This window comes from Falco biarmicus, chromosome 2 (assembly GCF_023638135.1).
Source record: "Falco biarmicus isolate bFalBia1 chromosome 2, bFalBia1.pri, whole genome shotgun sequence".
In the NCBI taxonomy this organism is placed as follows: domain Eukaryota; kingdom Metazoa; phylum Chordata; class Aves; order Falconiformes; family Falconidae; genus Falco; species Falco biarmicus.
The window spans coordinates 122,554,134-122,576,935 of NC_079289.1; the positions used below are offsets into that span (position 1 = coordinate 122,554,134).

The 22,802-nt window shown below is 51.5% G+C and overlaps 2 long non-coding RNA genes across 7 annotated transcripts; one reads left to right on the forward strand and one right to left on the reverse strand.

Moving 5' to 3' along the window:
• The first annotated feature begins 482 nt into the window (after positions 1-482).
• On the forward strand, positions 483-5,092 carry LOC130144343 (uncharacterized). 4 transcript variants are annotated; one of them, XR_008820094.1, is made up of 4 exons: positions 483-560; positions 1,176-1,309; positions 3,387-3,562; positions 4,598-5,092. It is a non-coding gene; the product is annotated as an uncharacterized LOC130144343 (long non-coding RNA). The 4 variants fall into 4 exon arrangements; XR_008820092.1 differs by having other exon boundaries at positions 1,176-1,305; positions 4,598-5,087; XR_008820093.1 differs by lacking the exon at positions 3,387-3,562 and having other exon boundaries at positions 4,598-5,086.
• A 12,724-nt stretch (positions 5,093-17,816) lies between these two features.
• On the reverse strand, positions 17,817-21,345 carry LOC130144342 (uncharacterized). Of its 3 annotated transcripts, none has more exons than XR_008820088.1 (3): positions 20,700-21,345; positions 19,224-19,330; positions 17,817-18,063 (listed from the first exon to the last, which is right to left on the reverse strand). It is a non-coding gene; the product is annotated as an uncharacterized LOC130144342 (long non-coding RNA). The 3 variants fall into 3 exon arrangements; XR_008820089.1 differs by lacking the exon at positions 17,817-18,063 and adding an exon at positions 18,289-18,617; XR_008820090.1 differs by lacking the exon at positions 17,817-18,063 and adding an exon at positions 18,669-19,093.
• Positions 21,346-22,802: the final 1,457 nt, after the last annotated feature.

The following is a 22,802-nucleotide window of genomic DNA, read 5'->3' on the forward strand; positions in this document are numbered from 1 at the left end:
AAAAGCATCTCGGATACTTTCCTCGGAAGAGTCAGGGGCTGCTGCTTGGGATCTCGGGTCTCTTAAGGTAAAGATCAAAAGTCTCCGGGAAACGCCTGGGACAAGTCTCGGGTGGCCCTCGGAAGCCGCACTCTTAAAAGCCTGCCGACCTCCAGGCGCCGGACGTGCCCACCAGCCCTACGGAAATCGCGCTCTAAGGACCGGAAGTCCTCCAGAATACCAAAGCTACCCATCAGTCCTCGAGGAAGCCGCTCTCTATGGTGCAGCAGTCCTTCAGAAGTGGCACTCTATGGGGCGTCAGTCCTCCTGGACACCAGAAGTGCCCATCAGTCCTCCAGACGTCGCACTCCATAGGTCGGCAGTGCTCCACAACAGGCCCGCCCCTAGACACAAACCCCGCCCATGGATACCGCCCGGGAGCGGGCCCTGTCCCACGCATGCGCAGAGGGCGTCGCTGCTGCTCTCGCTTCTGCCACCTGGCGAACAAATGTCGGTACTGCAGCCCCGGCCAGACAGGATCAGGCGGACGGTAACGCGGAGCGGTGGGCGCGGCAGTGAGGGTGAGCCCGCCCGGGACGGATCTGTCGGCGCGAGGGTCCGGGGAGAGGGACGGGGAGACGGTCCGGGTTTGGGGGGGCGGCGGGGAGATGGAAGAGTCTGGGGGGATGGCGGCGAGGGTGGCCCCCGGGGATGCGTCTGCAGGGGGATCGGACATGTCCGGGGGGCTAGGGGAAGCGTTTGGTGCGGGGCGGGGTCGGGAGTGGGCCCCGGGAAGGCGTCTGGGTGGACAGGGAGCCGAGGAGATGTCCGGGGGCGTCGGAAAAGTGTCCGGCGCAGGGGGGTGGAGTGTCGCCGGGGGGCCGCGGGGCGGGGGGGCCCAAGCAGACGTTCGAGGGGCGGGGGGGTGGGGTGGAGGTGCGAGGGGGGCGAGGGAGGGGGGCGGCGGGGTGTTCGTTGGGGGTGGCCGAGTATTAGGACCAGGGAGATATGCAAGGGAGGGGGCGGGAGGTAAATATCCTTAAGTAGGGGCCAGGGAGGCATTGGGAGGGGGGAACCTTTCGAAAGGTCTGTCTCCAAACTAGCACTTACTACTGCGGAATTCCCAGATTCCCCTGGGCACGGAAATCTCCTGAGCCAACACCACAACAGATGGTTTTTTTTGTTTGCTTTTAAAGGTGACATCGTGAAAGCATGGGGTAGGAAAACGTGATACTCTTTAAGAGTATCTTTTGTACTTCTGGAGTACTTTTGGAGTACTTTTGGAGAAGCATGTTGTCTGTATACCTTCGCTTGGGATGAGGAACAGTGAGTACATTAAGTGGTACCTTTCTCTTGTCAAAGCTCTCTTTGCCTCTCTCAGTCTGGCTCCTGGCCCCTCTTTTGGACTCCTTCCCTCTGTACCCTGTGGCTTGTTGTGTTCTCCCTCTCTACTTCTCAGTCTCTCTCTCTTGGGCTCCCTGCCCCTGTTTGTTTAATGCTCCCTCTCTGCCATCTAGCTGTTGCTGGGCTTCCTCTAAGTGTCACACTGGGTCTGGCTTCTTGTCCCTGTCTTTTCATTCCTCCCTCTTGTTGCTGTAGCCTGTTCCTATCATTTTCTTTCAGCCTCTGTTTGGTTCTGTCTCCCCGTTTTTTCCTTCCTCCCTCCCTCTGCCCCATTGCCCCTGGCTGTTTTTCCTTGCTCCCTATCTCTCTGCCTGGCGCTGGCTCCCTTTCTTTTTTCACTGTTTCTCTGTCCTGTAGCCCATCAGTATTTTTTCTTTCTCTGTCTCCCTGTCCCTGTTGTCCAGGGTGATCCTTCCTGGCCTCATAGCAATGTCACTGTTCAGTTTTCTTTCTCCACCTCTCCTTCCCCAGCTCCCCCCCACCCCCCCTTGTAATCCCCCTTCCTTTCTTCATCTCCCTCCTCCTTGCTTCCCATCCCTGTTTTGTAATTACTCCCTCTCTGCTGCATAGCCCAACACTTTTTACTTTTCCCCATCTCTGTGTCCCCCTCACTGCCCCCATTTTCTAATTGTTCCTCTCTCACCTGTACCCCACAGCAGTTTTTGTTTTCATCCGTCCCTCTCTGTCCAGCTACTCATCCCCAGTTCTTAATTCCTCTCTCTGCCCCTTTTAAAGGATAAATGTACACAGACGTGGGTATCACTAGGTTTGCTTTAATCACAACTCAGAGCTGGGCCACCACTCCAGTGAGTGGCAGAGAACAAAGGGATGCAGCGCAACTTACATACACTTATCATTAGTCAACGTCTGAAGTTTTTAGGCGTTTCCTTTGGTCCTGTCAGTTCTGCGAATCCATCACCAGTTGATTTACCTGTTCAGTTCCAGTCTCTGCCTCGGTTCCAAGCTCCTCCTTGGATCGTGGTCTTCTTTCTGCCAGCTTTAACTCACACACTCCTTCAAGCACACTTTGAACAAGCAATTCCTATTCACATATACCAATTTTTCTGAAAACACCGGTGTTTCTGCGAGCACCTGTATACACAAGTTGATTATCTGTTGTTTCTCTATTCTGCCACTGATTAATTGGACTGGGTTTTAAGCCAGCCTTGGATTAGGGCTATACTAGGGACGAGGCCTGGTTCTGCCATTTAGCAGCTTCAGTTCTTTAAATTTCTTAGCTAAAAATACATTTTCTTTAACAGCCCCCAGTAGCCTGTGTGGACTTTTTCCTTGGTCTGGCTCCCTTTCTCCAGTTTTTAATTCCACATTGTCTGTCCTGGAGTGCTATGCAATTTGTCTCTCTCTGTCTCTGTCCAGCTCCCTGCCACTGTTTTCTTCCCTTTTTGTCTTGTAGCCCATCGCTGGTTTTTTTTCCATTCCCCTTTCTATGTGGCTGTCTGCCTGGCTCCCTGTTCCTGGTTTTTGAATGCCTCCCTCTGCCCTGTAGTCTGTGCAATCTTTTGCCTTTCTCCACCTCTCTCTGGCCGGTACTCTGTCCCTATTCTTTAATTACTCCCTTTCCACCCTGTGGTGTGGAGCTTTTGTCTTTCCTCCATCTCCCTGTCTCTTTCCTCTTATTGTTTCAGTCCTGCATCCTCTATCTAACATTTAGTCTGCATATTTCCATTCTGCTGCTTGTCCTGCCCTTCCTCACCACATCCCCCTACCCGGCTCATATTGTCATTATTCCCCTGTGTGCTGTTCCCTGGCCTCTTTTCCCCATCCTGCAGCCCAGGGCTTGTTTTCCTTTCTCCTTGTTTTTGTCCTGATCTCTTGTCTCTTTCCCCCGCCACTGCCCCCTAATCCCTCTGCCTTGATCCCCATCTTTGTATCTCTCTGTCTCTGCCCTTGTTCCTCTGATTTGATTTCTCTCTCAATCCATCTCTTCTGCTCCCCGCTCATAATTTTCTCTCTCTTTCCCTCTGTCCTACTTCCATGGGTAGCATGCAAGGCTACATGTCTAGGAACTGGAACAGAGAACTGGAACACACCTGTGTATCCTCTCTGGGGGAGGACACCCAAGTGATCGGTGTTACAGGAGAGAAAGGGAGGGGAGAAAGAAGAAGAACCATGTCTGAGCAGTCAAATTCTCCTGGCAGCGCTGACAGCAGGAGCTGCAGTGAGTCCTGGGCTCTCAGGGCCCAGTCTCCCCTTTTGTGTGTCACGATCCCTCCCTGCCCCTCCCCTGACTCCCTCTCTCCCATGCTGGTGTGACTGTTTTGGGGTTCTGTTTGCTGCCCTGTACCTTCCTTTGCTGTTTTGCTCTGAGAGGCTCCCTGTCCCCATCCTTTAGGTCGTCCCTTTCTCCTGTAGCCTGTGTCTTTTTGTTGGTTTTTTTTCTTGCCCCCTGCTTCTCTATCTCTCTCTGGCTCTAGGACAACACTCTTTTTGCATTCTTCACACTGTCCTGTGGCCTTTCGGTATTTTTGCTGTGTCAGGTGCTCTCTGTCCGGCTCCCTGTTTTTCAGGCTTTCTTCTTCAAGCTCTCAGCCAAGAGGATGAGTGGTAAATTTTGTTATTCCTGTGAGCACACAGTGTGCCACAGGCAAATCTCAAAACAGTCCCTGCTTTGGAGTTTGTTCATCTCTCTATTGGCAGTGATTAGTTGGAAAGAAAGCCTATAAATTAGAATAGAAAAGCCTATATCCTGTCCTTTCACCCACATTTTGGGCACATAATGCACAAAGGTGAAAGATTTGGAAGGGGCAAAATAACTAGTTAAAAATTAACTAAGACACAAAATCTGTCCAAACATGATACTGAGGCAAACAATGCAGGGGAAGGGTATGTGAGGGTGAGAATAAATTAAATAACTAAAAAATAAAAAAAAGAAATTTGCAGTTGCACTAGCTAGGATGGTAATTTCATGGGTTATCAGTCCTCACAGTTTTGCAGTCAGTAGCTGATGCAAATGCTATCTTATTCCTGTGGACCAGGAGATACTGCAAAAATCTTTACACAATGAGGCTTCTTTGGCTTTTCTTAAAGAAAAGTCAGGATTGCTCTAAAGTAAGGTTTGAAGCTTTCATCCATGAGAAGATGTATTGCAGCAACTTGCTCCTGATGCAAGTGTTTGGGACATGAGAATTTATTCCTTCTAGAGGCGGTAATCTGTTTCCTTCAATCTGAATTGTCTTTGATTTTCATTTTGCAGCAGCAAAGAACTAAACGAGGAGGCTGGGCCAAAGGGAGAAAGAAACCCCTTAGGGACACCAGTGCCACCCAGCCCCACCTCACAGGGTATATGCGAATCATGCATGAGCATAGAGAGCAACTTTGAGTGAAGAGGCCTGAAGTCCCTTTCCCAGACATCACCAGGATGATGGGCAGTGAATGGAGTAAACTGCCTCCTGAGGAGAAGCAGGTACCATTAAACTCCCTTTTCCTTGTTGGATTATTACTGCTGTTAAATGGGAATATCGTTGTTTAGTGAGGAAGTTAAAACATGGGCTTTTGATTAAAGACTCAAAGGAACCAGTGTCCTCCCTGGATCATGTCTGCCGGCCCACCTTTGGCAGGGATTTAAGCCTGGACTTGGGCTAGGTGCTTGCAGCGTAGGGATTGTGCTTAAAGAGCTTTGTGGGGCTGCAGTCAAAGGGTTCTGCTAAGCTGGATGTTTATGAAGGTCCTGAGGTGTTGCTGCTCCCTGCAGCCTGCATGAAGTTGTGTAAAGTGGACGTGTACATTTGTTGGCGCAAAACAGCTGGGGTGGGTGGGAATGGCTTGATGCGGACTCCTGGCAGAGAAACTGGGAGAGAAATGCAGTGCTGAGTATCCCTACTTGCAGCAGTGCTCCCAGGCCAGACCAGCCACTGCACTGGCAACCCTTAAAATCATGAAATGTGCTTAAAGTTACGTTTTTGGTTTTTTTCTAAGAGCACATTTTAGCTCTTTTACTTAGTCATTTTGAGGGGGTACTGGATTTCAGGGTTTGCTTTTTGTAGCTATTGCCTGTGCCCAGTACTAGTAACACTATTTTTTTAACAGCAGCCGCAGTAGCCATGCAATCCGGCACATTTGGAGCCATGTAGATGCAGCAGCATCACTGCTGGGACTAGGTGTGGGGTCATGATGATGGTCCCTGTGCTCTGGAGGCTGCAGCCAGGCTCTGGTGAAGGTGTTGGAGCTGTGGCAAGGGTGCCAAAATGATGCCTGTGTCGCTGGGAGGCCTGGGCTGCAGAGTGGGCATAGGAGAGGAAGACGTTCTTTCCTAAGAACCACATCCCACCCACTGTGATCTGTTTTGTAGCATCTGAATTCACTCTGGCATCATTTTCTGCTCTTTTACAATGAGCCACAAAATTGCCTCTGTTGCTGGACAGTAACGTGTTCAATTAATGGGCATAAGTTTAAGAGCATACGACAAACATTGATCTATGGTTACAGGGGTATGTCATGGCGGACTGGATTCTGTGGGAAAGGTAATTCTCCAATTGCAGCCACTTTCAGCCAGGAAAATGACTCATTTCCTTGCTGGGGGCACCATCCTGGGGCTTTGCTCCATCGTGCTGCTCCAGTGCTGGGGGAATGCACTGTCCAGGGTGGTGGGCAGGAACAGAGGGGCAGGCAGAGCAGAGGAGGGACCTCGGTGGCTTCCCTCTGCCACTATATTTTTAGTCTCTGAAGCGGGTTTTTTTGCCCTGGGAGCTGGGTTTCTCTGCCAGATTGGTTCATGTTGAAATACCTCCTGTCGCTCATCTGGCAGATAGCAGGGCAATCTGGCCAGGTGATTACGCACCTGTTGTCCCTTGGTGGCAAATGCTGGGTCAAGTGCTTAAAGCACAGAGCCCTCAAGCCAGGCTGAAATGCAGCTCCTTGCCTGTGTCTGGTGGCTTCCTGTGGTCACCCCTGCAGTGTCAGCCCTGCATCCCTTGGCTGCATTTGGCCCTACAAGCACCTGTTTTGGGGCTGAGCAGGTGGCAGAATCCCAGCCCATGCAACCTGCTCCTGGGAGAAGGGCACTGAGATGCTGAGGCAGGCATGCACCCAGCATGTAAAGCTGAGGCTGAGCTGCTGTTGGCTGCTTGAGCTGGCGAGCATGCCTGCCTGCTTCGAGTGCTCTCAGGGCATCATGGTGTTTACAGGAGCCCAAAAGGGAAGTCCTGGGGGGAGGAGGAGAGCGCCTACCCAAGCACTGTGGAGGTGTGCTGGGGACAGGAGAGCAGAGCAGGTCTACCATCCTGTGCCAGCCAGGTAGCTCCAAGGGAGGGCAATGGGCAGGACATGCTGGAGGGATACCCAGTGCCTGTTTTTTTCTGCAGCATGTGTAATCCAGAGCTGTGAAGGTGGCAGCTGCAGTGCAGGTTCACTGCAAGCTTGGTGGGTACCTAATGTGCTGCCTCTGGAGGGCTGTGGCACTCGGGAGGCAATTCCAGCCCCTCCCCACAAGGAGACCCCAACCTGCTCCTAGTGGATCTTATGACGAGGCATCCCATGTGCACGTGGACCTGGGGCTCCACAGGCAAGTACAAGCAAAGTACGTTTTGAGGTGTCCCTGCAGTCCCCAGCAGGTGCTTGCAATGGGAAGCAATTGACTGAGGGCCCCCCTGGGCTCCCTCTGCAGCAGAGCAGAGCAGCCGCTCCTGCAGGCCACGCTCCTGCCACCGTCTGCTGCTGCTCATGCTTCAGAAGAATTACATTTCATTTATCCCCTGACATGTTAATAGATCTGCTTAACCACACTCATTACCTTTGCTGCTGCCGCTATTATTAAGGTTGTGAAACAAGAAGCTCTGAAGGCATCAAAGGAAGTGGCTGCTTCAGGTAGGAGCCTGCAGATGCACTCAGTTATTGGGGTGACATTTGTGGGGTCACTTTGTTCCACCCACCCCTTCTTGTCCTCCAGGCTTTCTAGGGAGCTGGATGGGAAAGGGAGCCAGGGTCTGTGCCCTGCATCCCTGCCATCAGGTAGGCAGGGGTGGCTGGGGGATGCTCAGCCCTGGACCATGGCATGCAGTGCTCCCATCACCACCACTGCTGTGTATTCCCAAGCCCAGTGGTGCTGGCACAGGGCTTGCTTCTCGTACCTCCTGCACCTTGTTCTCCCTTCAAGGCACATTTTTGGTCTCTACAAGGAAAGAGGGCTGCCTGTGCTTTGTCTACCTGTGCTTCTCCAGTGTTTCCTGACCGATGGCTGGACCCTGTGGAGATGCCCTGGGTGTCTGTGTTACTCCCCCCCTCACAGAGGAGCAGGTGTTCTGTACCTCCAGCACCCTTCGCTTCTACATGGCTGGGTGCAGCATGGTCCCTGCGGGCGAGATGGGGAGGGGGACAGAGGTGGCCCCACTGCCAGTGAGGCTTTGCCCTGCAGAGTCCTCCTCGCCTCCCCTTGGCTCCTGGGTCTGATGGCCGAGTTGGAGAGACTTCCCTTACCTGCCCGTGCTGGCTCCAGAGGGGAGTTTTCTCCTCTGCTTGGGGCAGGAGTTGCTCCGTGGGTTGGGGACAGCACCTTGGAGCACCAGACTATGCCAAAATCCCTATAGCCAAGGGGAGGATTGAGCGGAGGGCAGGACACAGCTGCCCCCTGCCTGGACATGGCTCTTTCCCTGCTCCTGGCTATGCTGGCTCATGGAGAAGCTGGGATTAAATCCATCCTGGGATAGACCTACCACAGCCACCATATAGCAGCTGTGAAGTGGCAGCCGCAAAGTCATCACCTGTCTTGGATCCATAACTGCAAATACAGGGAGGCAGTTGCCCACTCAGCCCCAGCTTGCCTGGCTGCAACCATGCTGGGCTTGGGGCTGTGGTGATTTCCTGCAGTGGGAACACTCTGCCCCCGGGAGAGGGAAGAGTTGGTGGCAGTGGAGGGATGCACCCAGAGGTGGGTGGTTTTCTGAGGGTTGGAAGATTGGGCTCCATTCCCACCTCAGGGCAAACCCCACAGCTTTGTGCATGCCTCATGCCTGGGGCAGGAGGAAGGGCACTGATGTCAGTGTGTTGGTGGAGGGATGGGGCTCTGCTTGGCCCCATTCCAGGGACAGACATTAACAAATCCCACCTCAGGAGCCCAGTGCCGTTTCTCAGGCTGGCACCTGAATGTGCCCCTCTGTTGGAAAAAAACTGTCCTGGGAGCATCACACATCCTCCTGTGGGCAAGAGGGTAGACAGCTCCATCCTTCCCCTCCCACCCCAGCGAGAGCTAGAATCCTATGATTTCTAGAAATTCGTGTTCTTAATGCAGGCTGAGTAATCCAAGTTAGTTCACTCAGAGTAAAGCAGGAGTGAAGACAAGGTAGCTTGTCCTGGAGGCTCAAGTAGAACATAACATAGTAATTCACATTTCAAGTCAGCTTGCCTTCTGTGATATTCAATCTGAATGCAATGCCTATAGCATACGTAGATAGGTAGGTTCATACTGAGTAGGTAAGACAACAATAATGATACACAGGTAGACTGAATATCTAGATCTGATAGGAAAGCCTGCTGTTCAGCTATACCTGTCTAAAGTATCCCTGTAGTTTCCCAAGTCAGTTGATCTGACCTTTAACTAAAGGCACATCTTCACTTTGTAACTAGTTTCTGTGGGTCACATGTGGAGATGCTTAAGTTCAAGCTTCACTTTGCATACTAATGACTCCTCTCAGCCTATGAATATGCTTTTGGGTGCCGCTTCTGTTATCATATACAAGCTCAGCTTGAACAAACCCTCCACTGCCTAGTTTATACCAGCAGGTGAACTGAAATAGAGCAAGAGAGGAAAATCTGTGTCAGCAGGAATATCAAGAGGAGCACTGGAGGGGGGCCCTAAAGAAACAACCACCACTTGCTTTACACACATAATCTCCTACAGACACGAGAGCTGGAAGTTCTGTGAAAAGGTCCAACAGTGATCAAGACGGTAACTTTAAGGTCTGGTCTCTACTTCAATCCTTTATCCAGCTATAGAGAAGTTGTATGGGATCCCACAGTTCTTCTAAGCCCATCTGTCCATCACCTGTTTGTATGCAGCATCATTTACAGCTTTCCTTGATGCAGTAGCAGCTCGGGACCCCAGAAAATTTACGACAAATAGCACTGATAGATACTAATAAAAACTATGTGGAAGGGAATTTGGGCTAGAAAGAGTGACAGTGAGCAAACCCCATGAAGAGCATGGGAGCTGGGATGATTTTTCTGCTGCCAGTCATTAACTAACCTGTTACACTGGTTACATTGTACGTGACCCATTGTAACATAATTGGAGTTATGGCTCTCCAAAACATGTTCCCCCAGTGCACTGCTTGAGAAGTGGGCCCATGTGACCTCATGAGGGTCAAGGCCAAGGGCAAGGTCCTGCATCTGGTTTAGGGCACACCCCCCCCCCCCCCTTATCAATACAGGCTGGGGGATGAAGGGCTTGAGAGCAGTCCTGCAGAGAAGGACTTTGGGGTACCAGTAGATGAAAAAATGGACACGAGCCAGCAACATGTGCTCACAGGCCAGAAAGCTGACCATATCCTGGGCTGCATCCAATGAAGCATGACCAGCAGGTCAAGGGAAGCGATTCTGCCCCTCTCCTCTCATAAGACACCACCTGGAGTACTGCATCCAGCTCTGGAGTCCTTGGCAAGGGAAAGACACGGACCTGTTGGAGCAGGTCCAGAGGATAGCCACAAAAATGATCAGAGGGCTGGAGCACCGCTCCTAAGACAGGCTGAGAGAATTGGGGCTGTTCAGCTTGGAGAAGAGGCTCTGGGGACACTTTATTGTGGCCTTTCAGTACTTAAAGGGGGCTTATAAGAAAGATGGGGACAGACGTTTTAGTGGGGCCTGCAGCAATAGGATAAGGCTGAGTGGTTTTAAACTAAGAGGCCAGATTCATACTAGATACAGAGAAGAAATTTTTTTTTATGATAAGGGTGGTGCAACACTAGTAGAAGTTGCCCAGAGAGGTGGTAGATGCCCCTTGCCTGGAAACATTCAAGGTCAGGTTGCACAGGGCTGTAAGCAACCTGATCTAGCTGAACATGCCCCTGCTTCCTGCAGGGGGGTTGGACTAGGTGGCCTTTAAAGGTCCCTTCCAACACAAACCATCCTATGATTCTGTAAACTACCACTGTTGTTCTGGCCACTGAGTATTTATAGATACTTGAGGAAGTCCTTCACAACTGAAATTTTACTCTAAAACTTCTGAATTGCTTTAAAATTCTCAAGAGCTTTTCTCCAAAATATCCCTTCCAGAGATACTGATATTCAGGCCCCAGATCGAACACCGTACTTGAGGTTGTTCTGCAGCAGGGCAGCAAAGTTTTGTAGAACAAGTGAGGCTGAGAGACTGCCCGGACCCATTCTCCTCCATGTTCTCCCACACCCATGTGGCAGCACCTTCAGAAAACACTTTTCTAGTTGTTCCTGATGGTTTTAAACCTCTCTAACAAAAGTTTACCAACGTCCTCCCTCCTGAAGCAGTGCTTCTGTTATCACGGAGAGCAATGCAAAGATGTTAAAAGGAAATGGTCAGAAACACTTAGAAGCTAAAGGTCACAACAAGCAGGAAAAGAAAATACCATGTACACGAGACTGTTGGAAACTTTCTCCTGGTGCAAAGTGAAAATTTCCAGCTACCTGCAGGAGACAGTAATCTTTCATTAAAAGGCCTGAATCTATACAAATAAAGTAGTCATACTGGTGGTTGGATTTTCAAATTATTGTTTGAATAAGATAGACAACAAGCAACTCATTTTCATAAGTGACAATACCAGCAGATACTGTCCTAAAAGAGAGATGAATTTCCCCTCTTCCTCACAGGCAGTCATGTGGAAAGCCATCATCACATACCGATGTTGACAACAACTGTTCTATGCAGAGTATTTTAGTGGACATAAAAATGAGAAGAAGAAGGAATCAAGTCTACTGGGAGGGAACTAACTGCTGCTGTAGGAAATAAAAAGGTATCACAGAAAAGGAAGGAGAAAGTAACTGGGAGGTTGAGCAGGCAGGGTAAGAAAACCCTTAATACAATAAACAACAGCGGTCCTATGTATGCATCCATGAAAACAAGCCGTGTTCAAAAATAAAGCACTAAACCTACCACCAAAGAAACCCCCACAAAAACGCCCACACTCCAAAATCCTCCAAAAGACAAAGGTTATTAAAATTTTAACCTTGAATATGAAAAGGATATGGATATTAGACATCAGTCCTCCCCGACACTTGCTAGCAATCATACACACCCTCCCCTGGAAGATTTCAATGCACCAAGCTCACATGCTACATTACACCTTTGAATGTCCGTGCAAACCTAGCGCATATGTTAACTGCGGACCCGATGAGAATGGAGATGCACAAACGTCCAAGTGCCTAACAAGCGCCCCCAGAAATTTCCCTAGTGACACCCACCCTTGGACCCTTGCTACCCACAGCACTCCCTTTTAAATCTTTCATTGGGGTGGTGGCCCAGCTCTGAGTCGTGACTAAAGCAAGCCCAGTGGTAACCACGTCTGCGTGCATTTTTCCTTTACCAGGCAATACTGCTATAGTTGCCATTTAAATAAATGGCTGAACATCAAGTGTTACTAACAGAAACTGATAACCATGGAGTTTCATGAAGATGGGTGTACACTTCCAATCTAACTTGCCACATGTGTGGTGGAAATCAAACTAGCCATATACTTTTACCAGACAGCAGAAGAAATTGCTTTGCTGCATGCAATACAATTTGATCGCTTTCAAAATGCCTCTCCTGGATGAGACTGTTTGCTCCCTGCAAGTTTCTCTTCCTCTCCGTTGATAATATAAGGAGCGAGAGCAACCGGTTCAGACCGAATAATCCCAGTGGAGGCTGTCAACACAATTAAGGCAGGAGGCCTACATGTGTTAACAGAGAATTAGATACAGAAAAGTGGGGTTTGACCCCAGACATTACATTCATCACACCACAGCCTCTGAATACAGAAAGGCTGCTAAGTGACACAACAGTAAGAATGCTATCACCACACTTCTGTGACAACAGGAGCTCTTGTACCTACCCATTGTTCAGCTCTTGGCTTAGTTTAGCCTTTCAGCTTTTAAGAACAGAAAATTTAAATCTGAGTTACAACAACTCAGCAAATTCAGTTCATGCCAATACACAGAACTACACTATCTCCCAGAACAGATAATAAGGAGCTCACGTTTTAGGAAGACAAAGTCTTGCAGTATTACCGTTAGACTGTAACACTACCAGAATCGTTCCCGGTTTGTATTGAAGTAGAACAGTAAGCCATAACATGTCAAAAAATACAGAGGAGAGGTTTATGTAGCCAAGGACCACTTACTCAACTTGTAACTGATTAATAGATTTCAGTTGATTTATCAGGTATGCATTAACACACACAAAGCAAACATAGTAAGACACAAGTTTAGGCTTAAGGGTCAAGTCAGCGGAGCCTTCCCTGGAGAGACGCTTTTTCCTCTAACCAGCTCGTCCCGTTTGTCAGCCTCCTAGGATTCAAAAATGCAACCAGAGTCAAATTTTGCCAGAGCAGCTGCTTGATTTCTAGTAGGAAAAGCCTATTCACTCAGCAGCTTTGCTCCTGAAATGCATCAATGAGTCCTTGTCCCACTTTCAGAGGGACCAGGCAAAGACTTGCCTCGCAAAAGTACCGAGTATAATGTATATATACACACACAGAGGAGCTTGTCTGATCTGCCAGTGTAATAGATTTGTGTCCTATAAACTTTTCAATAGTTTGTGGTGTTTAAAATGCTGTGAATTCAGCCAACCTTTGTTCCCATGAATCTCATAGCAGGCATACGGTAATGGAAAGACTATGAGAGCATCCATCCAAGAATGGCAGAATAGCATCTTACCGTGTCTCTCTGCTTCTGGAGTCACACGATTGGCAGCTTTATCCAAGCACTGTTTAAACGGCTTGTACTCTACGTCCTGCTGAGGCTCTCCTGCTCCGTCCATGGCATCGATGCTCAAATCTGAAAGCAGCGAGCAAGGAAGGCGGTCTATGAACACACATTTGTTATGGCCTGTGGCAAGCCGAGGAAGTGAAAAGACGGAATCTTTCAGCCAGCTGGGTAAGAACGTGCCAAACCGGGAGAGCATGTACAGCTAGGGTCAAGTGACCGACAGGGAATAAAACACACTGTGCAGCACACCAAATGGCCCTCCCAGGTACGGGGTTTAGTTTGGTGTTCAAGAAGAACAGTTTCCAACTTCCACGGAAGCGTTACCCTGAAAGGTAGACGCGCTTAAGGCAAAAAGCCAAAAGCAAACCCCTCAAAGCCCAGAACCATTTTCAGGAACCCAGGAGTTAAGCCTAAAATTGGTTGAAAGCTGCCTCCTACCTCTTCTCCCACCACCTTTCGCCCTTCAACATCAGCACATTTCCTTGTGATCCCTTTTCACAAAAAAAAAAGATTGAGGCCTGTGGTATCAGCTCGGTATCGAAGCACCACAATGCGCTTGCTGTCTACGTCCTCTCTTAGAAGGCTGACAGCTTCTCCACACACAACAGCCGAGGCTTCCAGTGTCTCTGGCCTTCCCATGCCCTGTTAAACGTGAGGAAGGCAAAGACCGATAACATCTCGGGGGATCAGGAGGAAGTCTAGATGCACTATACCTAGAGCCCAACGCATTACCCAAAGGAATTACCACAACAGAACAAGAGGCAGGAATGATCAGTAGACAGGCAGATAACACGCACAGCAGCGATACCCATGTCAGACTTGCAGGACGCTTCCAGTCGCTTCACCCCGCAACTTTGTTTTGAATTTAGTTAAAAGGCAATCAGATTCTTAATGCTCATTCTGCTTTCAATAACTTCTGGAGAAAGGCTAACACATGGCATTGGCATTACAGTCAGAATTCCAGTATAAAAATCACGGCAAAGCTTTGCCTTGTCAAGTGACTTCCAAAGCAGGCTCTGGAGCCTTTCAACGAGACAGTCAAATCTGGAGACCCAAGGTAACTCTGTGCCAGCTCCGTCAGTACGGCTGAGCTCTCTGACAAAGTACACCGCCATACAGAAACGTAAGTGGGTTTATACCTCAGGCTCTTTTACAATCTAGAAAAATAATACTGCCCGACCGGACGCGCTGCTTTAAGCGCCTAGCAGGCCTGGCTGCGTAACCACGAGGGACCAACAATTCCTCCCCGGCCGTTGCCCAAGCCGCAGCGCAGCACTCGGAAGCAGCGGGCACACAGAGCCTCGCGGGCCCTCGGCGAGTACAAAGGTTATCCCTCCGTAGTCAGCAGTCCGACTCACAAGCACAAGGCACACGTGGAAAAGTAACATCTCGACTGACCTTCGGTTCCGCTCCCCTTGATTTGTCAATGTACAATTCCAGACGAACCTAGGGACAAAGGAAAAACAAAAGACCCCCGTTTCACTGGGAAGCAAATCAAAAGGCCTCTTCCCCTCGGCTGCTCCGGCCCCGGAGCTGACTGTCACGACACAAGATCAGCCAGACACCTGAGCTGCTGCTGCCTCCCAGCCCTCCCCGGTAGTTAAACGCTTGCTGAGAAATCAGCAGTCGGGGGCGACGGGTGGGGATTCTGCTACCGGCTTTCTTTTCTTGCTCTTGGCCGCTCGCAGGGGCGGGAAGAGGTTCCTGAGCCACCCCCCTGCGACAGCGTTACCGCAGGCCCCGAGGCAGCCTCTCTGCGGCCCGCGGGGGCCGGCAGCCCCAGCCGGCTGCCACGGCTCAGGCCAGCGGCTGGGGGAAAGACAAAGCCCCGCGCACGGCTGCGGCGGCTGCCCGGGCAGCCCGGAGGCGGCGGGTGGGTGGCGGGGCGCCGCGGGCCGACCCCTCTCCCGGGCCCCGCCGCCACAAGGGAGCACCGGGCCCGCCCCGCCGCCGCTCCTCGCCTCCTCGCTGAGGTAGCGGCGCAGCTCCGAGAGACAAAAAAGAAAACAACCAAAAAAAAGCAACACCGTGAGGAGCCCGCTGACCACCGTCACTGCCGGGGAGACGAGAACCGCCGGCAGCCCCGCCGGTCCCGGGCCGGGCCGCCCGCCTGCCTCAGCCCGCCCGCCCGCCGCCGGCACCAGGCGCTCCCTGCCGCCGCCGAGCGCCGGCCCGCCACATGCCCCCCACTGGGCCGCTGTCCGTCGGCCCCCGCCCGCCCTCAGCCCGAGCGCTCACCCACCGCGCCGCCGCACGTCCCGGCCCGAAACGATTCCAGGTTCCCGGCGAAGGCTCCGCACCTCCACAGCCACTCCAGCGCGCCGCGCGGGCCGGAAATGAACCCACCTTCCGGGGCCGTATGCGTGGCCCATACGTACGAGGCCGGAAGCCCCGCCCCTTTGGCGTCAAGCCGTTTCTGCGCATGCGCTGCCCGGTTGGTGGAGCGCTGCTGCCATCTAGCGAAATTTAAATGGGTACTGCAGCCGGCCCTGTTGGTGGAGCGCTGCTGCCATCTAGCGAAATTTAAATGGGTACTGCAGCCGGCCCTGTTGGTGGAGCGCTGCTGCCACCTAGCGAAATTTAAATGGGTACTGCAGCCGGCCCGGTTGGTGGAGCGCTGCTGCCATCTAGCGAAACGTAATTGGGTACTGCAGCCGCCCGGTTGGTGGAGCGCTGCTGCCACCTAGCGAAATTTTAATGGGTACTGCAGCCGGCCCTGTTGGTGGAGCGCTGCTGCCATCTAGCGAAATTTAATTGGGTACTGCAGCCGGCCCTGTTGGTGGAGCGCTGCTGCCACCTAGCGAAATAAAAATGGGTACTGCAGCCGGCCCTGTTGGTGGATCGCTGCTGCCACCTAGCGAAATATAAATGGGTACTGCAGCCTGCCCTGTTGGTGGAGCGCTGCTGCCATCTAGCGAAATATATTTGGGTACTGCAGCCGCCCCTGTGGGTGGATCTCTGCTGCCACCTAGCGAAATATATTTGGGTACTGCAACCGGCCCTGTTGGTGGATCGCTGCTGCCATCTAGCGAAATATATTTGGGTACTGCAGCCGGCCCTGTTGGTGGAGCGCTGCTGCCATCTTGCGAAATGTAATTGGGTACTGCAGCCGGCCCTGTTGGTGGATCGCTGCTTCCACCTAGCGAAATTTAAATGGGTACTGCAGCCGGCCCTGTTGGTGGAGCGCTGCTGCCTCCTAGCGAAATTTAAATGGGTACTGCAGCCGCCCGGTTGGTGGAGCGCTGCTGCCATCTAGCGAAACGTAATTGGGTACTGCAGCCGCCCCGGTTGGTGGAGCGCTGCTGCCACCTAGCGAAATATAAATGGGTACTGCAGCCGGCCCTGTTGGTGGAGCGCTGCTGCCACCTAGCGAAATTTTAATGGGTACTGCAGCCGGCCCTTTTGGTGGAGCGCTGCTGCCATCTAGCGAAATATAATTGGGTACTGCAGCCGCCCGGTTGGTGGAGGTCCTTTCCTGCTATTTTGTGACTTGTGTTGGAAGTGCCTGGCACCAGGGTCGAGTATTAAGGCAGAAAGCCCCAGGGCCTCGTACCTCTGGGTGGTACATGCTGTGTCACACCAGCTACGGTGCCTTCCTGCTTTACAAATGCAATCAGTTTTGGCAAGTTTACAAAACTAGTGCTTTATCAGGAAGGTGTCTTTGGATTTCAGCTTACCCCTTTCTACTTTTCATATGCCTACATCGCAAGAAAAAGAAAGGGTTTTGCTTCTCAGGTTTGCTCCAGTTACTCGGCAATTCAGGCATGACCACAGCAGAGCTGTTTTCCTACAGTCTTTTTTGTTTCCAGAATCCTCCCTCCCCTCCCTAGAGAGGGCTATGTGCAGGGCAAAGCGGACACTATGAGTAGGGACGACTGAGTAAAGTTACCAAAGGGCACGTGGTGCCTTCCTCGCAGCAAGGGACTGATTTCAGTTTTTCTATGCTTGGATGACTTTTGCAGCTCAGAGTTTGGTTAAATCTACTCGTGGGGCAGCACTTGAACGTCTGTTGAGTGATTTCATACTGGACAACAGCAGCCACACCAAGACAAAAGTCTCCTCGGGGACAGACACGATAGCAGACTTCGTGTGGGCTGACCTCACCTTTTGCTTGCAACCGGCACCTTATTTTGCAAAGGAATCTTTGAAACCCTCTTTCTTTGAGACAAGGGACTGTAAGGGCCAAGGGCCAAAGCAGCCACGCTGCAGCCTGGAGCCTGACGGTGGCTTCTCAGGTTCCAGCAATGGCTGTGGAGCACAGCTCTTGTGTCACCAAGCAGAGCGCCTGACACCCTGAAGTGCCTCGGCGCCCCGGGGGTGTGAAGCCTCTCTCTGGGGATCAGGCAGCCTCCCACCACAGGTCTTGCTGAGCTAAAATGACTCTGCAGAGGCTGTAAAATTGTCTCGGAGTGCTGTGCTGCTTAAGATGAAAGTGCTTCCGATAGCTCAAGCTAGCCCACCCACTCAGCTCTTACGAGCTGTACCTCCATATGCAATGGGAAGAAGTATTTAACGCAGTAACTCCAACTCTCGGCTTGGCACCCAAACCCGTAGATCAAACAGTCCATTTATTCTTATTATTGGAAGTCTCCTTCCTCCCCTCCAAAGCCTGTCGTGCTTCCCTCCCTGGGCGAGGGCCCTACTCGTCTCGCATATCCAGCAAGCAGCCTCTCGAGTGCAGTTTCCACAGGCACATCTTCTTGATCCGGCAGGTCAACGTAGGTATCTAGCGTCTGATCGTCGATACCAGGATCAATCGCACAGAAAGCAGTCTTCAGATCATCTGCCTTCCCCCCTCTGTTCCAAAACAACACAGTCACCATTACGTTGTGGTATGTGAAAAGAACATTTACTTACTTGTGTCACACTGAGAATCCATGTTGCCCGAAATGCAGAGCAGAGATGTCTTTTGATACAGTCATCTCTGCCTCTACTAGCATCCCGTTGTTAAACACATGTGCAATAAAGACTGGTGAATGCTAAACGTCAAACTGACCGGAAGTTAAGAAATCTTAGATTCATGATAACCTGGGAAGACTTTAATTTCACTCTATTGTGCATTGATATCCCTTATTACAGAACTGTACTTCTTGCTAATTCAGTGCCCACGTTGGACAGGATTTCACTTCACAGGCACCTGCCCACCTCTGGCGTTCTCCTCGGTGCTCGGTGTGGCACCAGACTTTTTTTCAATGCAGTAATTGCCTCTTGTTTTGAGGTGGAATTATTTCTCAGATTTGCACCAGTTGTCAGTCCTATTTGCTCTTCCCACTCCTCAGAACCAGTCTCTGAAGATGTACAGGATTTTACCGCTATTTTTGGAGAGCTGAGGAGTGTGGATAACTGGCTAGCTGGAAAAGTTCACATAAACATAGTCTAGCTGGCTAGACAAAAATGCGCATCGCTCTCAGCTTATCTGAAGTAAAGCACAAATACACTGCCTTTGGCTGTTCTTGTTACACAATAACAGGAAGATTTCGGTGGGAAAAGAATGTTGCAGGTGGGAACAGATAACTACAGAAGAGAAACTAGGGGTGGGCTTGATATTTAGGCAACTCACCAATAATGAGCTTAACTTTTGTAATACATATGAGCTAATTATAACAAGGCATAAAAGGTGACTGTAAGGTACAATAAACAAAGTCTGCTGATCACTCATATTGATTGACTGTGTCTTCCCTCCGTCGCGACAGAGGAGCACTGTACCGAAGGGGATTAGTGGTACAACTGATCTCTGCTCGCTGTCTGCCACGCCAAAGTTCTTTGGGTCGGGGACTGCTGCTCGCAGTGTTCCGCAGAGCCGGGCTCAGCCAGGTCTCGGCATTCACTGCAACGGGCACAGCCCTGTAGCGCAGGGAGGCCTGCGCTGGCCACGCACACTGCGTCCACTGCGGGGTTCCCTCTGCACGCGCGGTCCTGAGCTACTGTCCCCATCAGCCCCTTCCCTCCATACTTACAGTAGATCTCCCAGCTTGTTCTTCAGCTGGCTCAGATACTCCTGCTTCCCCCTGACATCCTGGCTCCGGGGCTTGGCCACGAAAGCTTCAGCGCTCCCCGCCTCCTCCTGAAAGAAATTACAGCTGTGTTAGCACCGAACATGTGTTCCGGTCTGCACAGGAGCTGCCTCTCAACGTGCACGAAAATAACGCGGCTCTCCGAGAAATGGAATTTCCACGTGAAAAGTGGAAATAGAGAGAAAGAATATGGGAAAAACTCCCATCACAGAAAAGGCACAAGCTTGCACTGCCATTGTCTGCAGAGGGCCTTCAGGTGTTAGAGCTTGTGGTGGGCACTCCAGCTTTGTTAGTCTGATAAACCTAGCTAGTCTTATAAAACTAATTTAATCCCTAATTTAATCCCATTCTCCTGAAAAGGAAAGAGCCAATCCAAGAACTAGTTGATGCAAGCAGGTACAGCACTGAAGACCTCATTGACAACTTATCCTTATGCAAAGAATTAAACTGACGTTACTTAGGTTTTAGGGATTAGAGATTTAATTAAGGATTACATTTGTTTTAGGGATTTAGGGATTATATTAGGGATAGGTCTTTTGCGTGGGTCTCGCAGTACTACAAAACACATCTGTCAGCACCTTTGCAACTTGTCTCGAGTGCTCCAGGGTGGAAAAAAAATGGGACTCTCTGAGAGGTTCTGCCCAACAAAACCAGAAAAGGAAAGATCTTCCTTGGAAATACCTTTCAGGAATGGCAGGGAAACCGGCTCAAGCTTCTGGAAAGGCTGAGGAAAAGATGTCGAAGGATCAAAGAAATGCTACTCTATCCCAGAGAGAACCTCTGGATACAGTCGTGCTTAGTATGACGTGAAGGATTCTTGCAACGCTTCCTTGTCCCTGTATCATTGCCTGCTTCCCCCATGTGCTGGGGTACGGTGCAATGGGACATTGTGAGTTGAATGAACTTCCTCATGCCACAAGAAGCAGTCATTCCTTACAATGTAGTCTTGCTACTTAGTCATTCTGGCGCTTGTCTGCATTAATCTCGTCAGCAGAGAAGTAACCCGGGAAAACCCAAATACTGCTCTGCTGGACACTTCCCGGTCACGGCCACCAGTACCGGGGCAGGGAGAGGGGAGGAGGATGAGGCTTTTCAGCAGCAGGAAGCTGTTCCTTTGACTTGGCCATATAGCGCAGCATTAGCAGGGGCTCGAGCCCACTAGAAATACCTGCATGTCCGGTGGTTCACGTGGCATCATTGTAAAGTGTGGCTACTTCAGCTATGTCTTCAGTATGCTCACCGTTTCAGCTTTTCTAGTGCACCTGAGTTTCCCTGGCTTTAAAGTTATCAGTGTTTACACTAAGAAGAAGGTGAATCTTGAAGACACCGGCCACGAAAGTAATTCTCCCACCTTCCTAATGGGTATTTATTACCAATTAATCTCAGTGGAAACAAGCAGTGAAGAAAGCTTCCACATACCCATGCAGGGAAGCCATTTCCCTCTCTTAGAGCTCCCGTTGCTATTTCTTCCAGAAGCACATCCACCAGCTGACTGCTGGTCTTCCCCTCAGCCAGAGAACCCCACTGGTCAGCTCCGCCTGGAAATCACCTCTGCAACAGCAAAAAGACACCGAGCTGCTAGGAGAACGTGCCCACACATACTGGTTTTGTGTGAATCCCACTAGGAGCCTAAGGATAGATACAGATCTCCAGGCATGTGGTTGGTCTCCTAAGCTGTCTAAGGCAAAATGGAATACCCTGCAAGCACCTCTCAGGCCACTCCTAAAAGCCTAGGAGAAAACGGGGTGTTGCAGGTGGGCTTAGGGGTTGGGGTTAGGGGTGTGGGAAAATCACCCTGAGGTGGGGGGAACTCGAGAAAATTGCGTCCTAACAGAAGCATAGTATTACGGAAAGCTTTTTTTAGGGTAGAATACAGCTATAGCCTGGAGGACGGTTGGCACGCACATGGTCTGTATCGCCACAGTTCCCTAAGCAGCAGCTCAGCGCACGCCGACAGCGGTGACGGAGGACGCGCTGAAGGCAAAAAGCCAAAAGCAAACCCCTCGAAGCCCAGAACCTTGCTCAGGAACACAGGAGTTAAGCCTAAAACCGGTTGAAAGCTGCCTCCTACCTGTTCTCCCGCCACCTTTCCCCCTCCAATGTCAGCACCTTTCCTCGCGATCCCTTTTCGCAAACAAAAGACGGACGCCTGCGGCCTCAGCTCGGTACCGAAGCACCACGATGTGCTTGCCGGCGGCGTGCTCTCTCACAAGGCTGACAGCTTCTCTGCACGCAACAGCCGAGGCCCTGTGAAAGGGGAGGAAGGCAAACACCGATCACGTCTCGCAGGGGTCAGGAGGGAGTCGGGGTGCGCTGCAGTCAGAGCCCAACGCCTTCCCCAGAGGAATTACCGGGGCACAACAAGAGGCAGGGGCCATCAGTAGACAGGCAGAAAACACGCACGGCAGCGATACCCACGTCAGACTGGCAGGACGCTTCCAGTCGCTTCACCCCGCAGCTTTGTTTTGAATTTAGTTAAAAGGCAATCAGATTCTTAACGCTCATTCTGCTTTTAATAGCTGCTGGAGAAAGGCTAACACGTGGCATGGGCATTACAGTCGGAATTCCAGTATAAAAATCACGGCAAAGCTGTGCTTTGTCAAGCGACTTTCAAAGCAGGCTCTGGAGCCTTTCAACAAGACGGTCAAATCTGGAGTCCCAAGGGAACTCTGTGCCAGCTCCATCAGTACATCTGAGCTCTCTGACAAAGTACACCGCCATACAGAAACGTAAGCGGGTTTATACCTCGGGCTCATTTACAATCTAGAAAAATAATACTGCCCGACCGGACGCGCTGCTTCAAGCGCCTAGCAGGCCTGGCTGCGTAACCACGAGGGACCGACAATGCCTCCCCGGCCGTTGCCCGAGCCGCAGCGCAGCACTCGGAAGCAGCGGGCACACGGAGCCTCGCGGGCCCTCGGCAAGTACAAAGGTTATCCCTCCGTAGTCAGCAGTCCGACTCACAAGCACAAGGCACACGGGGAAAAGTAACATCTCGACTGACCTTCGGTTCCGCTCCCCTTGATTTGTCAATGTACAATTCCAGACGAACCTAGGGACAAAGGAAAAACAAAAGACCCCCGTTTCACTGGGAAGCAAATCAAAAGGCCTCTTCCCCTCGGCTGCTCCGGCCCCGGAGCTGACTGTCACGACACAAGATCAGCCAGACACCTGAGCTGCCGCTGCCTCCCAGCCCTCCCCGGCGGTTAAAAGGCTTGCGGAGAAAGCAGCAGTCGGGGGCGACGGCTGGGGATTCCGCTGCCGGCTGCCTTTTCTTGCTCTGGCCCGCTCGCAGGGGCGGGAAGAGGCTCCTGAGCCACACACACCCGCCCCCCCCCCCCCCACCCCCCCCCCACCCCCCCCCCACCCCCCACCCCCCCCGCGACAGCGTTACCGCAGGCCCGAGGCAGCCTCTCTGCGGCCCGCGGGGGCCGGCAGCCCCAGCCGGCTGCCACGGCTCAGGCCAGCGGCTGGGGGAAAGACAAAGCCCCGCGCAGGGCTGCGGCGGCTGCCCGGGCAGCC